The sequence below is a fragment of the Ambystoma mexicanum genome, chromosome 1q (genome assembly GCF_040938575.1).
Source record: "Ambystoma mexicanum isolate Mex_15411 chromosome 1q, UKY_AmexF1_1, whole genome shotgun sequence".
Classification (NCBI taxonomy): Eukaryota; Metazoa; Chordata; class Amphibia; order Caudata; family Ambystomatidae; genus Ambystoma; species Ambystoma mexicanum.
Window position 1 is genome coordinate 42,370,412 of NC_090922.1, and position 19,360 is coordinate 42,389,771.

The 19,360-nt window shown below is 46.9% G+C and overlaps 1 protein-coding gene across 17 annotated transcripts in view; it reads right to left on the reverse strand.

Moving 5' to 3' along the window:
- The window catches only part of ZNF821 (zinc finger protein 821), a 363,282-nt gene that overhangs the window by 173,142 nt on the left and 170,780 nt on the right, over nt 1–19,360 (reverse strand). Inside the window, exon 5 of one of the 17 annotated variants that reach the window (XM_069635490.1) lies at nt 2,866–3,013. The exons of the other annotated variants lie outside the window; for them this stretch is intronic. The gene's annotated coding sequence lies outside the window, so the exon portion shown is untranslated. The remainder of the gene's footprint in view (nt 1–2,865; nt 3,014–19,360) is intronic. 17 annotated transcript variants of the gene reach the window in all.

Sequence of the window (19,360 nt, forward strand, 5' to 3'; positions counted from 1 at the left end):
TGCATTATTAGAAATCTAGTATGGGGTATGTTTTTCTAACCATATCGTAATAATACATCAGCAACCTCTTCAAAGAAAAGGAAGCCACAACAAAATCAGTTCCACCTCAAAATGGGTGGTACTGGAAGAGAGCAATAGAAAGAAAAAACATGAACTTACTTTTTAGTACAGCAGTTTGTGAAGCATGGTGTGTCAAAGTCCCCTGCTGACCCCTTGGTTAAGGCGATGGGTGGCCATGAGGCATGGTTGATGCTGGTTCAGGGAGGATCCCCTGGCCTTCCCCACCATGCCTCAGTCAGCTGGCAGGCGATTGTGCAACTGAACATTGAGTCCAAAGGTTCAAGCAGTGTGGGAGCTTTCCATAAGTCCAAGACTACAAGCAGAGGACTGGAATCCACAGGTCCATTAACGAAGAAAAAAGTGTGGGGACACTGAAACACAAAGACTAAGTTACTGTGAATGGAAAACAAACATCAGCAAGGGGCCCCTACGTTATCGGCAATGCACAGACTTCATCATGTGAACGGGAAGATCTTCTGTTGTTGAACCTGTGCCAGCTGACAAGGTGAGGAATTTGGGGGTAATAATATCGGCCTCACTCTCTATGGAATCCCAAGTTGCTGCTGTTTGTAAAGCAGGGAATTTTCATCTTAGAATCTTGAGGAAGGTTCTATATTTGCTAACCCCTCATCTTTATTCTCCAGTAGTGGCTGCCCTTGTGCTTAGTCGGCCCGACTACTGCAACTCTTTGCATCTATCTCAACATAAGGGTCTTATTCAGCGGCTTCAATGACTACAAAACATGGCTGCTCGGGTTGCCACTGGTGCCCATATATCCCCTGTGTTACACTCGCTACACTGGTTGCCGGTTGCCCAGCACATTGTTTTTAAAGGTCTATGCCTGGTCCACCGTGCTTTGCATGTTCGAGGTGCTGAATATATTTGTGACAAGTTCTCCTGCTATCTTCCCACATGGTCCTTGCGTTCGGCCACAGCTGGCCATCTTGTTGTTACTTTGTTTCGATGCTGCCATATTGGTGGTCATGCTTTTTCTGTTGGCGCAGCTCAGCTGTGGAATGGCCTCCCCGTTTATGAACAATTTGGTAAATTACTTTAGCTTTAGAAAGGCCTTGAAAACCTATCTGTTTTAGTAGCTGACTGTAGGTTAGGCTGATCTCTCTCTTTTCGTTAGCGCCATGATCGCACCTTGAAACACTTGCGTACAGGCGCGTTATGAATGCCATATTATATCATATCATATTATGATGCCCTCGGGCAAACGAGTAATTTATAAATCTCCTTTAACATAACATAACCATACTCTGGTTGGGTGAAGTGGCAATGTCTCCCGGGACGGCATTCCGGACAGCAGGTTATTCTACTTGGAGATTTACTACTTTAACTTAAGTAAGGAGAAGCTATAATGTGTTCTCCTCCAGAGAAACCATTACACCAAATCCCCCTAATAATTGCTCAAGGAAAACCCTCTGGTATCTGGGAAAGCATGTGGATTGTTCTTTCTTTGTTCCTTCTTCCCGAACGTTAGAACTATCCCCAATAAACATTTATTAAAGTTATCTATATGTCCATCTGATGTTGAGTCACTTGGTTTTGTGACAATAGGTAGAGGGAAGGGTTAGAGCACGGGTGGTCTCATGCATGAATTACCCAATTCCGCATGAAATAGGAGCTACTAGAAATCTATCCCTATACACACACAATGAGGCACCAATTAAACAGATGTTAGTGAGAGAAATTGATGGATTTATGTCTCATTGAAAGTTATTTGAGAGTGCCCGCTGGATACCCGAATGCGATAAATTGACACTAGACCAGACCGAACTGCATAGCGTGCAAGCCGTATAATAAGAGGAGCTCCATTAAGGTATGAAACAAGAAAGTCAACGATTTCGCCAAATGTGATTGTCGTGAAGTTACTGTTGTGTTTTATCTCGTGCTTATGTTTTTGTTGATCTTGTAATGTGGTTCCAGAACCTGCCAGGGTTCTGGAACAGTTTGGGGGTTGGAGTAGCGTAGGCTGGGTGCCTGTTGCTCTCCCTGGATACTTAATAAATCCCAAAGTAATCCACTTACCTTGTCTGCGTCTTCAGATTCATCAGTGGCGACAAGGATGAACCGCTGCTACCAATGGTCGAGGTAAAGCGGGGAACAGAGGAAGTGATTGCCAGTTGGAAGACTTGCCGATAGCTGGGCGGAAGGCAGCAGAGAACAGGCACTGCGGCTGTGACTCCAGGTGAGGAGGGCGCAGGGCGTGGCCCTGGATAAGGGTGAGGGGCTGACGGCATAGGAGCGCAGCACCTTTTTTAAAACTTAAAAAAGAAAGACAATAAAGGGAAACCCTGAAGTAAAGGCCCCGAGCGCAAGAGCATCCATTGAACCCTCAAGTACTTTGTAGCAGAGCCACGCGCAATGCATGCGCAGGCCATTCTGACGTGTTTCTTGCTTGCGCAACGCGTTCCGCAATCAGAGAAGAAGCTGGTTGCCTAGAGACGGATGTAAACAAAGAAAGTTTTGCCGGCATACCAGCATAAAGGAAGTTCATTGCAAAAGGAAATGCTTCCACTTCAGGATTTTAAAAGGTAAGAGTATTTAAGGAAATCCAGCCAATCATTACAGGTTGAAGAAAGCAAGAAACAGTGACTTTTACTCCGAACAAAGGCACATTTAATAAGAAATTTCATTTAAGGGGACAAAATTAGAATACAAAACAAAACATAAAACCAATTAAAGGAAAACAATAGACTGGTCATGGCAGTGGCTATTGCACCCCCACCGCCATTTTTAGCAGAACCTGGCACTCCACCAATCAGGTGGGAAAGATGGAAGAAATTGTTCGAAACTTACCCGGTGACCATGGGTGGAGATAGGTTTAGCCCCTCAAAGAAGTAAGCACTCTTAGTTCAAAATCTGGGCCCAGAGGGGCGCAGTGTGTTCGATGGCCTTCCTGAACTGCTAGAGGGTGGAGCAGGGGATCTGGATGAGTTCTCTGTACCTATTAAGAGAATTGAAGAGCATTTTGAGCCCACAAAGAATTTCACTTTTGAAAAAGACAAGTCTTCCAGAGTAGCCAAGAATCTCCAGAGTCGGTGGAAGGCTATGTAGCTGCGTTAGGGACATTGAGCCACTCTTGCGAATTTGGTGATTTAACAAGCTCCCTGAGCCGAGATCAATTAGTAAGGTGCACTAACAACCCCAGGGTTCAGGAGAAGCTGTTGGCAAAAGTTATGACATTGGAGCAGGCAGTGGAACTCACTAGAGGAATTGAACAAACCACTCAGTATAGGAAGGTGGAAAAACAGGGGGGGGAGGGCAGGAGGTATGTGCAGTGGGTTAAAGAAGACCACCTGTGCCAAAGAAGGAATGGTGGGGGCATAAATGCCTCAGATGTGGAAATCCCAGACATGCAGCGAATAGTGTATTCTGTGCTGCGAAGAATGCAAAGTGCATTAGTTGCAGAAGGAAAGGACATTTTGCACGCATGTGTAAGGAGTCGACCATCAGTGTGGTAGAGCAAGGTCAAGGTCAAAACGAACGGGAGACCTCTTCATGTGCGACAAGTGTTGAGAACAGGCCTCGACATATAGTTGAAATTTCTGTGGTATCTGAAGGGGTGAATGGCCCATTGGATGAGTTCCAGATTGATAGGTTTAAATTATCAATGAAAGTGGATTCGGCTTCTCTATGCACGGTTGTCTCCGAAGACACTTTCAAGCATACCCTACTAAGAGATGTGCAAGACTTATCGCCGTCCCATGTACAACGCTGTGGGTATGGGGAAAGTGAGATAGACCTTCTGGGGAAGTTTCGAAGACTAGTAAGCTACAAAGGCAGAGAATGTGCGTCAAATATACTGGTGGCAAGGAGAGGCGTGTACTTATTAGGATGGGAGGAACAAAGAAGCCTGGGAGTTTGGATTAAAGTGAACACCAATTTCGATAGCTAAGGTGAATGACAAATTGGCTGCAGAGTTTCGAGAAGTGTTTTCGGAAGGACTGGGGAAATTAAGAGCTTTCGAACATTGCATTAGGATGAGGCCTAACGCTTGGTCTGTGCTACACAAAGTAAGACCAGTCCTGCATAACATGAAACAGCAACTACATGAAGAGTTAAATAGTTGTTACAACATGGATTAATAGAGCAGATACATGGCACGGAATGGCTTTCTGCAGTGGTTTTGGTGGCCGAAACGCAACGGGAAAATGTGCCTTTGTGTCCACCTTAAAGAACTTAAAAACATTTTGGTGGAATGACACCCCTTACCGATCATATCAGAAGCTCTATCTGTTTTAGGGGACTCCAGTTGGTTTACAGTTATCGACCTTTCATCAGCATACCATCAAGTGCCGTTATCCAAGGCGTGTCAAAATATCACTTCATTCATTACACCAGAAGGGACTTTAAGTACTTAAGGATGTCATTTGAGTTGGCGTCCGCTGCCGCGGTGTTTCATTTTTTTATTTTTAAATTTCTTTATTGGCATTTGATATAGGAACAACAGCAGTATGACACTAGTTGTCAACTGCGGCATAGTATAGTCAAATCAACATGCAGTCAGCCGATAAATTAGACAGTAAACAACATTAACATAAAACGTTTAACAGTAACTGTAAATGTCTCCTTGTGGTTGGCAGATAGTTCGGTTTGGGAGAGTTGGCAAGGGGTGGGGTGGGCAGGGCGAGGGGGGGAGGAAGGAGCCTGCAAATGAAGGATTAGTTCTGTTTCTGGCGATTGTTTATTTATGTGACTTTGTGGAGGTCAGTTCAGATGGCATGGGGATAAATCGTTCAAGGGGGCTTTTCGTCGTTGGAAGGGTGGAACAGTGCCCACGTCAGGGCCTTCCAATCGTCTAGTGCCTGACTTGCATCGTCTGGAGATTTAGCAACGCTGTCCTCCCAGGCTGAGGTTTCCGCCCCGACTCAGCGTTCCAGTTCACTATGCCATGCTTGGAATCGAGGGCCGCTCGGCCTCATCCATGCCATTACAATGGTCCTCTTGATCAGGATACATGCCATGAGTTTTACAGTGTGTCTGATTTTGGCTAATCTGGGGTAGGTCCCCAGAAGGCACTCACTGGGAGTCCATTCGTATCTGGTCATGCCTGCCCTCCTGCAGGTTTGCTCCACCTCGGTCCAGAGCTGCTGGGCCTTGGTGCATTCCCAAAACATGTGCAAAAGATCCGCTTTGTCCCGGTTGCACCATGGGCAGTTGTGATGGGATTCCTTGCTGAACTTCGCTATTCTATGCAGTGTCAGATAGGAGCAGTATAGGACGTTCAGTTGGAATCAGTCCGAATCTGGAGTTCCTGGATACCTCCTTGGGGAACGCTAGGGCCCTCTCCCATTCTCCATCAGTCATATCTCGCCCCAAGTCCTTGTCCCATTTAAGTTTTAGATCAGGGCTGCGGGGATTCGGCCTGTCTATTAGGTGGCTGTATATTTGGGACACCGGTCTCCAGCCCTCTCCCAAATTGTACAGTAGTGTTACGAAGGGGTTGGGCTCGGGTTCCTCAGGCCATGTGTCCCATTTGGTTCGCGCTAGCTTTCGGATCCTCTGATACCACAGAAACTGGCCGCTGGGTATGTCTTCCTCCGATTGTAGTGAGGAGAAGTCACGAAAGGATCCCTCGTTGTACAAGTCTCCCCATGTGTGCACCCCTTTTCTCTCCCAGTACCTGATGGTTGCTAGGTCGACGCTGTTCTGGCACAGGTCTGAGAGGAGCGGAATGTCCGGAGTATATGCATGCTCCAGGTGGAGGAGCGACTTTGTTCTGTGCCAAACCTGTCTTCCCAGGGTAGCCAGCAAGGGTGTTTAGGGTGCGTCGCTTGGGAGGTGTTAGGGTGCCCAAATTAGTTCCTTCAGGTGGATTGGAGCGATTGTGTGTTGTAGTAATGCTGTTTCGAAGTGACTTCATAAGCCAACCATTTGGCTATAAAGCTGAGTTGGGCTACCAGGTAATATTTCTCCAGGTCAGGAAGTTCAATGCCGCCCTGTTTGTGCGGGAGAGTCAATGTGGCTAGCGCCATCTTGTGTCTACCTTTGCCCCATAGGAAATCCTTTAGTATCGTCTCAAGTAAACGCAAGAAGGGGGCCTTGATGTAGTAGTACACATTTTGGAATCAGTAGAGGAACCTGGGGAGAACAATCATTTTGACGATGGACGCTCTTCCCATCATGGACAGGGGGAGTCGAGACCAGAACCCTATTGGTTTATGTACGGGGGGCAGCGCCGCCAAGGTGTTATTTTCGTGCATGAGCTCAGGCGTGTGTAGTATGTTGACTCCAAGGTATCGAAATGAGGACAGCTGCCATTGCACATCCAACGAAGGTAGGTCATCAATATGTTTGTCTTTGAGACCAGCCAATGGAAAGAGACAGGATTTGTGTCTACTGAATCGTATTCCCGAAACTTTGGCAAAATTGCTGAGGATCTCCAGCATAGTCAGAACGTTCAGGTGCAGGTCTCTTAAATAGAGGAGGACATCATCTGCGTACAGGGAGATTATTTGATCTACCCCGTCCAATCGAATGCCTGCGCCTAAGAATTGCTTTCTGAAATAGATGGAAATGGGTTCGAGCCCTAGCATGAGGGAAAGTGGGCATCCCTGCCTGGTGCCCCTCTGTATATCCCATGCAGCAGAAACAAGCCACCCAGATTTTACTTGTGCCTTTGGTTTGGTGTAGAGTACTTTGACCCATCTGATGAATTTCTCCCCGAAGCCAAATTCCTGAAGGACCGCTAACAGCCATTCCCAGAAGATGGAAATGAATGCCTTGATGGCGTCCAACGGTAGCAGGGCATAGGATCTTTCATCTCGATTAGCCTGGGACATAATATGTTGGAGCCTAGGAAGATTGGCAGTGGTTTTACGGCCTGGCACAAAACCATTTTGGTCCCGGTGCACTATTTCTCCTATTACCCTGGAAAGCCGCTTGGCTAGGATCGTGGTCAATATTTTGACATCATAGTTCAGCAGTGCGAGTGGACGATAGGAGTCTCAATTTTCTGCTGGTTTGTTGGGTTTCAGCATTGGGATCACCAGCGTTTCACGCATAATCCCCGGCAAGATCCCCAGTTCGTACGCCTCCTGAAAGACCTCATGCAGTAGTGGGGTTAGATTTGGTTCGTAGGTCTTGTAGAATTCGGAGGGTAGCCCATCGCTACCCGGAGCCTTGCACGTGGCCAGGGACTTAATTGCTTCGTATATGTCTTCCGTGGTGATGTCTGCATCCAGGGCATCTCTGTGCGTGAGTGTTAACCTGGGCAACCCTATTTCCTCTAGCGTGTCCGAGATCTCGTCCGGGGGTATCTGAGTGTCGTGAGAATACAGCTGGGTGTAGAATTGTTTGAAGGCGTCATTGATGCCCTGTTGAGTTTGATGCAGCATGCCATCCCTGCTCTTTAGGGCTGTGGTTAGATGCTTGGGGTGTTCTTTTTGCACAGCCAGGCTAGAAGTCTGCTGGGCTTGTCTGCTTCGGTGTGCGCTCTTTTGGTTCTGGTGGTGTAGTCGAACTTGGCTAGTCCGACCCAAGACTTTTTGCATTGGGGTCCAATTTGCTCGAGTTTGTCTTCCCTCTTGTTGGGTACCCTCGGTGCCGGATTCCAGCTGCTCGATCTCGCTTTCCCACTGTTCTAGCTCACTTTGTAGATGTTTCCCGATGCCTCCAGCCACACTGCCCATGTTCTCTGCTATGTAGTTCTCCAGGGAATCTTTCAGGTCATCCCTAAATGCTGGGTCTTTCAACGCTTCCGTGGGCATTCTCCATGTGGGTATTGGGGGTCTGGGTCCTACGATGCTCCACTCTACCATTAATGGTGAGTGGTCAGAGATGGTCCGACCCAGGTATTGTGCCGCTTCAAACAGGGGCAGGTTTTCTCGGCCAGTGAAAACGCAGTGGAGGCTGCGTGGAGCTGAGTGAAAGGAGTAGCCCCGATCGTTTGGGTGTAGCTCTCGCCAGATGTCCACCAGGTTGAGGGGATTCAGCATGGTGTTCAGCGCCGTGGTGGATGCTGGCAGACCGTCGGGCAGAGGTGTGGACCTGTCAAGTTCTGGGTTGCTGACACAATTGAAATCATCCCCTCAGATAAAAAATCTGTGCCTATAATGCGTGATCTTGGCATACATCAGGTTTAAATGTGCTGGTATGTTGTTGTTGGGGAGGTATGAATTCACAATGCATATTTCAGTTTTCTCAATATGGCCCCACAATATCACATACCTTCCCTCTGGATCTGATTCAGCCTTGGTTAGTTGGAAGGGGATTTGGGGGCTGATCCATGTGAACACCCCTCTGGCGTATCTGGAGTATGTGGCGCCGAACCCCTGCCCGCCCCTGTGAGTTTGAAGCGTTGCGATGGATTTCCTGGTTAGGTGGGTTTCCTGCAGTAGGGCCAGTCCCATCTTTTTCCTATACAGGTAGGATTTAATCCTATTTCGAAGAAGATAGGTACCCAGACCCCTCACGTTCCAAGTTACAACCTTGATGCGTGTGGTCATGTTAATTCGGAGAGGAGTTCAAGTGTTCGCTCCTTGTTGCCCCACCCCTCCTGCAGGGTGGTCGGGGAGCTCGGTCACCTCCCTTCCTTGTTGCCTAGTGCCGATTCACCCTCCGCTCTCTCCCGCGTCCTCGCTGAAGATATTGCTTTAGCTCTTGGAGACATGTTAACTGTTTCAACTTCCACTCTGGTAAGTGGGTTAAACAACTGTGTACTGCCCCCAACAGTTGCATTGTGGGGGGGCAACGCTCGGGGGCTTCCGCATCTCGTTGGCCTATCCAGGTCGTTTGATGCGGATGTAGTGCTGGCAACAGGCCGGTACAGGTTTCGATGGGGTGGGTTGTAGCAGTGTTCATGTGTGGTTGCCTGAGCTCCCGTCCGTGGTAGCGTTCTCTATCATCGTGGCGGAGGATAATCTTTTGAGTGCAATGTTCTGGTGTTGGAACTTAGAAGTTATTTGATTCACAGGATCCGTGATTCTTGTTTAGCCCTTTGGTCCTTTAGGTGCGTTTATCGCCTTCCGCCAGGTTATTGTGCTCCAGCCACATGTTGGCTGCAGCCGGGGTTTCTATGAAGACCGCTTTCCCTTTGTAGAGTATCTTGAGGCATGAGGGATACAGCAGCATGTATTTAAGATTGAGTTTTCGTAGTCTAGCTTTAATTGCTATGAATGAGTTTCTAGCTCGTTGTACATTGGGGGTATAATCAGGATACATGACGATCTTGGAGTCATTCCATTTGATCTCACCTCCCTCTTTTGACAATTTGAGTATCGTTTCTCTGTCTTGAAAATTTAGGATCTTCGCGATCATTGGGCGTGGGTGCGATCCTGGTGGGGGCCTTTTTTGTAGAGATCTGTGGGCTCTCTCGACTGAGAATCCCTGAGAGCTTGCCAGGCCCAATTTCCTGTAGTATCATGGACTCCACGTATTCAGTTGGGTGGGTTCCCTCCATGTCCTTCGGAATTCCCAGTATGCGTATATTATTACGTCAAGCCCTCCCCTCCGCCTCCTCCGATCTTGCCTTTCAAGCTCGTGGACCTTAGCCTTCAAGTCCGAGGTGGTCTCTGTGGTATCCTGTAGATTTCCTTCCACTTTGGTCACTCTTTCTGTGAGGTTGCAGGCATCTTGACGCATGAGCTGCATGTCAGCCTTGACTTCGTCTATTTTAGTATCAATAAATGTTCTGAGGGCTGCGATGACCTGCAGTACCCATGTGTCCTTGGGGTCGTCTTCAGGTGGGGGTGGCTCTGTCTGCGTGTTAGTCTCTTGGTGGTGTTGTTGTTTGGGTCTTGCCACCGTGAAGGAGTCCATTATTGTTGCCGGCTTTTTTATATTTCTTGAGGAGGACATCTTGTGGTGTCTTGCGTAGGTCGCTTCAATGGGTTCGGTTGCAACTCGTTGCTTGGCAACATGGTTCCTGGCACGGTACGGTGTGTCCCCCCCCTCTCCCACTCCATTGTGGGTCCACTGCCGCAGCACCTGATCTTATGTTAATTGGATGCCTGAGTCTCTCTTATGGCCTCCAACACCCAGTGCGACCTGGGGTTACAAGCTTCCTGGGGTCCCCCGCTCTCTGTGGGCGCATCTCTGCGCTGACTCTTCCAGCTGCCTTATTGCGCTCTGAAGCAATGGGCCTCCACTATGCCCCGTGCTGCCCGGGCAGGCTGCTGCATGCCAGGATTCCTTGTGACCAGGTATGGGGAGCCTGCTGAGTAGGGAACCTCTCCTAGGGGCGCGTGTTATTCCCTGAGTCAAGGCACCTATCCTGTGCCTGCAACGCGCCCCCAGCCCGTCACCACCATTGTCCCCGTGCACGTCAGGGCACCAGCGCTCTATTCTTTTCAGTATGTGTGCCCAGGCAGGCACTCCCACTGTCTTGCGTGTTCTGTGCGGCCTCCGCACTGCACGCCTACTCTTCTCTCACCCGCAGGCTTCCAAGCCACGCATGTGCGGTTGGGGGCGGCCACTGCACCGCTCCCCTAATCAGTGCACCCCCTCTGTCTGGGGGTGTCGCTGCAGCAGGTCAGGCGCCCGGCAGCAAGCCCGTTCCTCCTCCTCAGTGGATCGCTGCAAGCCAGTCTTCCCCACAGTGCCAATGGACCCAGGTTCCAGGCTGCGGCAATCTCCTCAGGCTACTGCCGCACGTCAAGTCGCAGGGGCCAAGTGTCGGGACGAGCTCCTCCCCCACAGCGGTCCTCCTCTTCGCTCAGGCTGCCATTTCATCAGCACCCCTGGGGCTCATTCGCAGGTCTCGTTGACCGGATACAGGCTCCGATTTTCTTCGGGTCTTCGCCCGGGAGCTACAGATACGCTTATATTAGCAAGCGCTGCTGTTTTTTACCAGATTAATTGCCATTGTTGGCGTATTTGAGGATCAATTTTAAGATCAGGATGGGAGCTTAGCCCTGTCGCAGCCTCACTCCATGAGCTCCAGCCACGCCCCCCACTGCAGTGTTTCAATGAGTGATGGAGAAAGTGCTAGAAGGAATTTCTAATGTCCTTGTATTTCAGGATGATATTCTGGTGTTTGCTGAGAGTGTTGGGCAACATAACATTTTGCAGTGTGTTTTGGAGAAGCTCAAAGAGGCTGGTTAAACAGTGCAGTGGAGCAAATGCAGGAAAGGTGTGTGTGAGGTAAAGTATTGAGGGCACAAAGTATCGTCCCAAGGGATTGCCCCCAAGCTGAGTCTTATAGAATGCATTAGTAAAGCTCCAGCCCCGTGAAAAGATCAGTTAAGGTCCTTTATGGGTATGGCCGAGTTTTACCACAAGTTTAATAACTTTGCTGCCATTTCAACACCTTTGAGAGAATTGTTGAAGAAGGGCGTTGGTTTTTTGTGGTTGGATGAGTGTCAGGATGCATTTCAAAGAATTAAGGAGGGTATTGCTGACGCTCCCTCATTGGGAGGTTTCACGGTGGATGGCAGTTTATTAGGTTTGGGGGCATCTCTTTCCCAGTTGGACAATGAGAAAGAGGAACATGGTATTGCGTTTGCATCCAGACCATTGAGGGGTGTGGAAAAGAACTACTCAGTTATTGAGAGAGAGGCTTTGGCTGTGTTTTGGGCAGTTTAGCACTTTACGTTTTTCTTGTGGGGTCAGATATTCGCAATTTAAACTGATCATAGGCCTTTGGTGCAAATAATGGCTGGTGAATGTTGGGCAAAAGGATTGCCTAGAATCTTGAGGTGGATGTTAGGGCTGCAGGGATAAAATGTCCACGTGTGTTATGTACCGGGTAGAGAAAATGTAGTTGCAGATTGTCTGTTGTGGCTTCCTGTGGAAGATCATGGGGAGGCTGGAGGAATGTTGCAAGAAGAGGAGATGATTATTGCCAGCATTGAACTTGCGGCGGTGGAGAAGCAAGAATGGATGGTGGCAGAGAAGGAGGATGACAAACTGAAGGAATGGACAGTCGTAGGTTGGCCTAGTAAAAAGGAAATTGAAAGGAAATTTGACCATTTTTATGAGGTTAAGGATGAGTTGTGTTTGACAGAAGATGGAGGTAGACTTATGAGAGGTGCCAAGGTAGTTCCTCCTGAAGGAGTCAGGGAGGAACTCATTAATATTGCCCTTCAAGGGCACTGTGAAATGAGTGGGACTAAGAGGCTGTTGAGGCAGAGTTATTGGTGGCCGGCCATGGACAATGGAGTGGACAGGAAGGTGAGAGAGTGTGGGGTATGTGTGACGTGTGACAAGAATAAGGTAGAATAAGAGAGACGCTGCTTCTTCCTCGGCGTGTACCGGGTGAACCCTGGCAGAAAGTGGCAGTAGATTTGATGGGCCCATTCAAGGGTTGGGTGATGGTTTTAAATTCATAGTAGTGTTGATTGATTACCACTCTAAGTGCATAGAATGGAAGGCATTGAGAGAAGCTACCATACTAGAATTGCTGCCATTTTATGAGGAAGTGTTCTTTAGAGAAGGTTTCCCTGTAGAAATTGTAACAGGCAATGGCATACAATTCTGTTCTGAGAGCATGAAGAGTTTTTTGTTGCGTTTTGGAATAACACACACTCGTACTGCCCTGTATCATCCCAGGGCGAACGGGTTGGTGGAGCGAGCGTAGAGGTTCTTGAAAGGTGGCATTCAATTGGCCATGAGGGCAGGTTTTTCATGGGCTGTACTAATCAGGGACATGGTGTGGAGTTATTGTATCACTCCCCATTCGGGTACCAAGGTTTCTCCGTTTGTGACACTGAAAGGGCGCCAACCAGGCACCAAGTTATGTCCAGGTTGGGTGGGTTTAGCTGGAAGTGTGAATGTGAATCGCAAGGAGATAATGAAGTTGATAGAAGAGGCCCAATGTCTTTGATGTAGTCGCTGGAGTTAAGGAACAAGAATGGGCAGTTGGAGATGTGGTGCTGATTAGAAATCCCAGATATGGACGCAAGTGTTTGAAAAACAATTTTTTGGTCCAAAAAGGATTACGGCGTTAAGAGGGGATGTGGCGATTGTTGAGGGAGGTGAGGTTTGGTCAAAAGGTTGGTGTTGAGTAGTGCACTGGTGTGTGATGAGCGAGATGAGTTGGGTGATGGTAGTACAACGGTGGAGTTCAGGAATGTTGGTGAGGAGAATGGTGTAGGAAGTGGCGAGTTGAATGAAGGTGGACAACTGAAGGGAAGGATCAGGAAAGTTCCTGTCAGATTTAAAGATTTTATTTGTGACTGATGTTATTATGCCTTTTATTATAAGGAGGGAGATATGTTGTGTTTAATCTAGTGCTTATGTTGTTGTTTATCTTGTAATGTGGTTCCAGAACCTGCCAGGGTTCTGGAACAGTTTGGTGGTTGGGGTAGTGTAGGCTGGGTGCCTGTTGCCCTCCCTGGATACTTAATAAATCCCAAGTAATCCACTTACCTTTTCTGCGTCTTCAGATTCATCAGTTACCTATTCCAGCCACTCTGGGCTGCCATTCGTGTACAAAAACGTGCACAATATATCTGTTCAAGCGTCTTCCCGATTTAAGGGTAAGAGAGGGGAGACATGGCCTTTACTGTCACACTATCAACACCCATTAGGCTTATTTCACAGCACTAGGACAAAATGTAATGTGCTCTGGCTCAGGTGAATAGACATGGGGGAATCGCAACTCGGGACTTTATTTTTGGGAATACTAGTGTATAATGAATTGTTGAATGAATACGAGCACAGAACCATTGGTAGCCGCAGTGGAACATAGGGCATTGTTCTCTGGACAAAAACTGCAGAATAAAGGTGGTCAAGTGTCCTATTAAAACAGCAGTGGACAGCCAGCAAGGAGAGTCCTCCACTCTCCCCATCGATATTAGCACACCCTCTCGGATGATTTGGTCACATTTGAGGAGCACAGGGAATAAACACTGAGTTTGCTCAAACGCACAACATACACATTGCAAAGTCGAAGCATTATATGATAACAATGAGAACAGACTTTCTCTTTATAATCCGGGTCTTGGACTGGCTGAGGGTAAAGAAAAACCGGTCTTCAACGTTGCACAGACTTTATGAAATGACAGTAATGCCGGCTAACATCTGTCAGACATTGAAAAGTATCCACAGCACTATTTTGCAACCTTTTTTTCCAAACAGTTCAGTCCAGGTATCCATACAAGGACTGTTTAGATTTTTGGAGTGGACTAATACCCTTGCACTTTTAAAATTTAGTGATTGGAACTTTAGAAATGGTGCTGCATTGGGGTCGGCCACTGTAAGCATTTGGTTCTTTGTATAAAAATGAAGAAAAAAAAGTATGAAACTGCTGAGCCATTTTCCTCGAATTCGGGTCTGTTCAAGCACACTTGGGTAAGAAACATCCTGAGCTGTCACTCTGCAGGAGGGGGGAATTGAGGGTGCTGCTTCTGGCTCACATCACAGTAAGTCCTTATAAATCGAGTGGCTGAACAGCAGGCCTGGTAAGCGTTTACAACCATGATTAAGTCATTAACTCTCAGAAGACTGCTTTGAGCAAACACTGGCATGTAGTTTGAATGCAAAACGTGATAAAGCAAGCTCAAATAGTTCCAAAGAGGAGGAGTTCTGGGTGGCCAGAGACAGGAATCGTTGGGGATGGCCATAAGGATTAGCATGGTCATGGGCAGGCAATGGGTGTCCACATAACCAAACACCTACAGGCTGTGTGTCCCTCCTTATATGTAATTCCTCTATGTCCTTTTTCATATGCCATTCCTCCCTATCTGTACTCCAATGCAATAGATTTGGCTTATAGGTGTCGCTAACGAAACCCAATAGCCCAAACTAAAAAAAGAGGAGCATCAAGGACTGCCGTCAACCAGCAGCAAACGATAGTAGGCAAGGTGTGGGCAGTCGGAGCAGCCACTAGTGCTCCCCACCAAACTGTCCCACCAATCTTATTACTCCTATTCCCACTACAGGCTGTCCATAACTGTATGTTATTTATTTCCTAACGTTAGGCCATTCGTGTTAGCAAGCTATTTCCTACAGTCAGACCTATATCCAGGAACTTGTATTTGGTGTCACATTGCGGTAATGTCCTGAATTTAGGCTTTCTCCCAACTCTAATCTAGGTGTGCTCGCTCACTGTCTGCCTTTCTGAAACCTAAGCCTTTCTCCTACTATCTAGGAATCTCAAATCTAGGTGTGCTCGCTCACTGTCTGCCTTTCTGAAACCTAGGCCTTTTTCCCACTATATAGGAATCTCAATCTAGGTGTGCCCACTCGCTCTCTGCCTTCTGATACCTAGGCCTTTCTCCCACTAGCTAGTAGTAAAAAATCTGGGTGTCTCCCCTTTCTTTGCCTTTGTGAAACACAGACCACCCTCCCACTATCTAGGGATCTCAATTCTAGGTGTTTTTCTCACTAGCTGCCTATTGATAATCTTAGGCCTTGCCCAGGAATTCCCAACAACCACTGAACGCAAGCTACTATAGGCAGATGTTTCTCAATCACTTCCCAAGAAACCCGTCTCCTCCCCTATCCAACTGCGCTACCCTCCAACGCGTAGTACCTGCAAGCACCCCACTTAGACCACCCATCTATTGATAGAGAATAGCAGAACCTAATCACTAATTTGACAGACACCCATAGAGGACAGCCAGCTATCAAAGCACACGAGGATAAGACTGGACATTACCCAAATCACACAAGGACCCACAAGCGGGCTAACTCCCTATAACCTCAATACCCAAACCATCATACTACCAAGGAGCACAAATGCCACGACACAGAGCAGGACGCTGCCAAAGAGAATCGGAACAAGGAACTAACAGAATGGATCAACACCCTCATCCTCCTTCATTGACACCACCGCGAACATAGAACGCACCCCAACTAACACTACAGCCAACAGAACAAACATGAGAAGAGAAAAAACCATGCATCTCACACTGTACCTGGCAACTACCACAGCACCTCAACACTTCAGCACCACTTCACACACCGAGATCCTACTGGAACCCCACAGAAAAAGGAGAGGACCCCGAAAGAGAAATATACCAAACCAACGCCCTCCCGCCATATATCACAAGAACACAAGGGCACTACCAGCAACCACATCAAAACATAGAAGATGATGAAGTAGAGGAACTGGTCAACCCAACCATTAATCTAATAGACCGCCTCAATGGCGAAACAGACTCCACAGATCACCTACCAATCTGCGACAACAACACAGAAGCAGTCCAACCAAATAACCACAAGACAAAACAAGGATAAAAAAAAACAAACCCAACCACCTCAAAAAGATCCACTACAACCTAGTCAACGCTAGATCAATGTCCAAACATGCCACAGAGATTTATGGCCTCCTGTGTGACGGAGGTATCGACATCTTATTCATAACCGAAACATGGCTAGACAACAACTACAAAATTACACTCCATAACTGTCTCCCTGACAATTTCAAGTGCTCACAAGCAAACAGGAAAAACAAAAGAGGATTAGCAATAGCATAGAAGCAATACCTAGAAATTAACATGGAATAACTAAACATTGAAAATTGTGAATCCCTAATCCTTTGCCTAACTACAAACCCAAAAACAAACCTCAAATTCATTCTGGTATATAGACCACCGACATATGATGCAACCTTTGTAGATGCCTTCACTGAAGCCATCTTATAAGAGCACCTGATAATCCTTGGAGATTTCAACGTCTGGTTTGACGAAGAAACCGCCAACACACAAAAATCACTGGCCAAACAACTGAAAACAATGAATATACATCAACTAGTCAAAGGAGCAACTCACGAGACGGGACATACACTAGACGCGATCTACACCAACTAAAACCTCATCACCACCAATAAAGATCCTATGGAGTGACACCCTCATCATCCCCTTCGTAATCACACTAGCTACATCAACAACCAAACAACCCAACAAACTGCCAACCATCATGAAAAGAAACTGGAGGACCATCCAAAATAGCAACTAAGTAGAACTAATGGAAATCAACAAACCACCATCAACAACAATGGACAAAGCTAACCTTGACATTAAAACAGAACTACTTTGCAAATGGATCACCAGAACAACAGACGAAATCTCCATGGAAAAACCATTCACCCCATTGTGCAAAAGAGAAACAGCAAAATGGTTTAGCCTGATACTCAAGGCCATGAAAAGAACAAACAGGAAGCGTGAACTAGAATGGGGAAATAGGAATGACCGGGTGAAGAAAGTACAGTTCTAATGACAAATCTGCTCATACAAAAAGGAAATCCAAAATCCAAAAGGCCAAAAAGAAATACTACGGCAACAGAATTACCAAAGCCATCAACACTTAAAAAGAACTGTTTAAAATCATACACGAAATGAGAAACCCCCCCTTGCTGCAGTAACACACTGATACCCTCACTCAACCTATCCAACAGATCATACAAAGCAGACCTAGCAACCATAACATGCAACCGAACCAGCCAACCGAGGATCGCCAGAACAAAATCTGAAGCTTCCCCGAAATGTAAGCAGAGACAACTGTCAAGTTAGTAAGCAATAGCAACAATGCAGGATTCCCCATGGATCCCTGCCCTCCAGACATACACAAATCAATCCTCTCACAAGGAACACCTATGAAATACTACCGAAACCTCTTCGATCAAGCCTTACTATGGATTAAATCCTTCCTAACAAACAGAACAGAAACCATATAGATCAAACCTTTCAAATCTACTTTAAGGGAATCCACCTATTTCCATTGCTTTTTTAACATATAACTGACTCCACTAATCAGCCTCATTAAAAGACACAGCCTCACATGCTACAACTATGCTGACGACACTCAGATCGTCTACAAGACACAGGATACACACGAAGGAAAGACAATGCTGGAAAGCTGTCTACAAGAACTCTACGGCCTGAATGAACACCAACAGTCTCAAACTAACCTCGGCAAAACAGAAATAATGATCATATCCAAAAGCGGGGAAACCAACCACTACATCTCATGGCCAACGGAGCACGGCACAGCACTGACCGCATCAATGATAGTAAAGACCTTGGGAGTCCTGATGGACGACAAACTAACACTGGAGCCACAAATAAACGCTACAAGCAAGAAATGTTTCTTTCCTCAACATGCAGTAAAAAGGATCCTACCTTTCCTCTCTTTCACCCATAAAATAACTCCATCATCGCTCTCATCATGTAGACTTTGCCAATAGCCCATACCTAGGAATGCCACAGCGATTACTTAAGAAACTTCAGCGCATCCAAAACGCTGCAGTGAGACTCCTGCTCAGACTATCATAAAGAGAACACATTGTCCCAGTGCTGAAAATGCTAAACTGACTACCAATAAAACAGCAAATAAAGTTCAAAACAATGTGCATAATGCACAGAGCAATCCACAACCAAGGAGCAGCGTTCCTAAATAAGAAAATAACCATCTACCACCCGACAAGACCACTGAGATCAAGCAATGACATTCACCTGAAACCAAAACCATACACCAAAAGAACACTTGGAGGACCGTCTTTCTCCCACCTGGCAGGAATAACCTGGAATAACCTACCAAAAAAACGTACGCAACACAGGGATCATCTGGAATTCAGGAAATTACTCAAAACGTGGCTATTTGCTCGAGAACCAGAAGGAAACGACTAGGAACCACAAACCCATCGGGAAACTAGACTGCCAATGATGAACCCATGACTTCACTTAATCCTCCTGATCCAGAGGCCAGGAAGAGGGCACCCTTACTTGTGCCTGTTCCACATACCACTAACACTTAGAGGAAACCTAAATAGGTAAGAACACCCACACTGACGGGCAGGGAAGGACAATAACCCTCTGACCTAAACCGTGCAACTCCTGAACAGGAACACGTCTGCACTAGCCAGATACACATACCACTAGAGAAATACAAAGGATCCCATAGCATCCAACTTAACCCTCCCTAACTGGAGGTAAGGGGGAGGACGCCCTGTCAACTCTTGTCCTCATTGTGGATATCTCACAGAGGAACTTAATGAAGTAAAGACCCCACACTGGATGGGCAGGGAAAGACCAGAATAACCCAAGCTAAATCCTCACCAGCACCGGCCAGGTACAAATCCCACTAGAGTAATACAAAGGAAACTGCCACTCTGCAACGTGCCTGCTAACTAGATGGACAATTTAAAAATGCTATGCACATAGAGGTTACCAGTCATTTGGTCGAAAACCAAATGGTCGAATGACCATTTGATTGAAGTAAAATGATCGGGAAAAAAAAAGGTCGATTTTTTTTTTTTTTTTAAATTTTATGGGGTGGTTCCCCCCCCAACCCACTTTCTTTATTAAAAATATTTTTTAAGGTTAACGGCCACCAGGGGGCGCACGGATGAGTCGCCTCTCCGTGTGAGCTCCGTACACAGGGTCCGAAAAGTGGCAGTGAGCCCCCA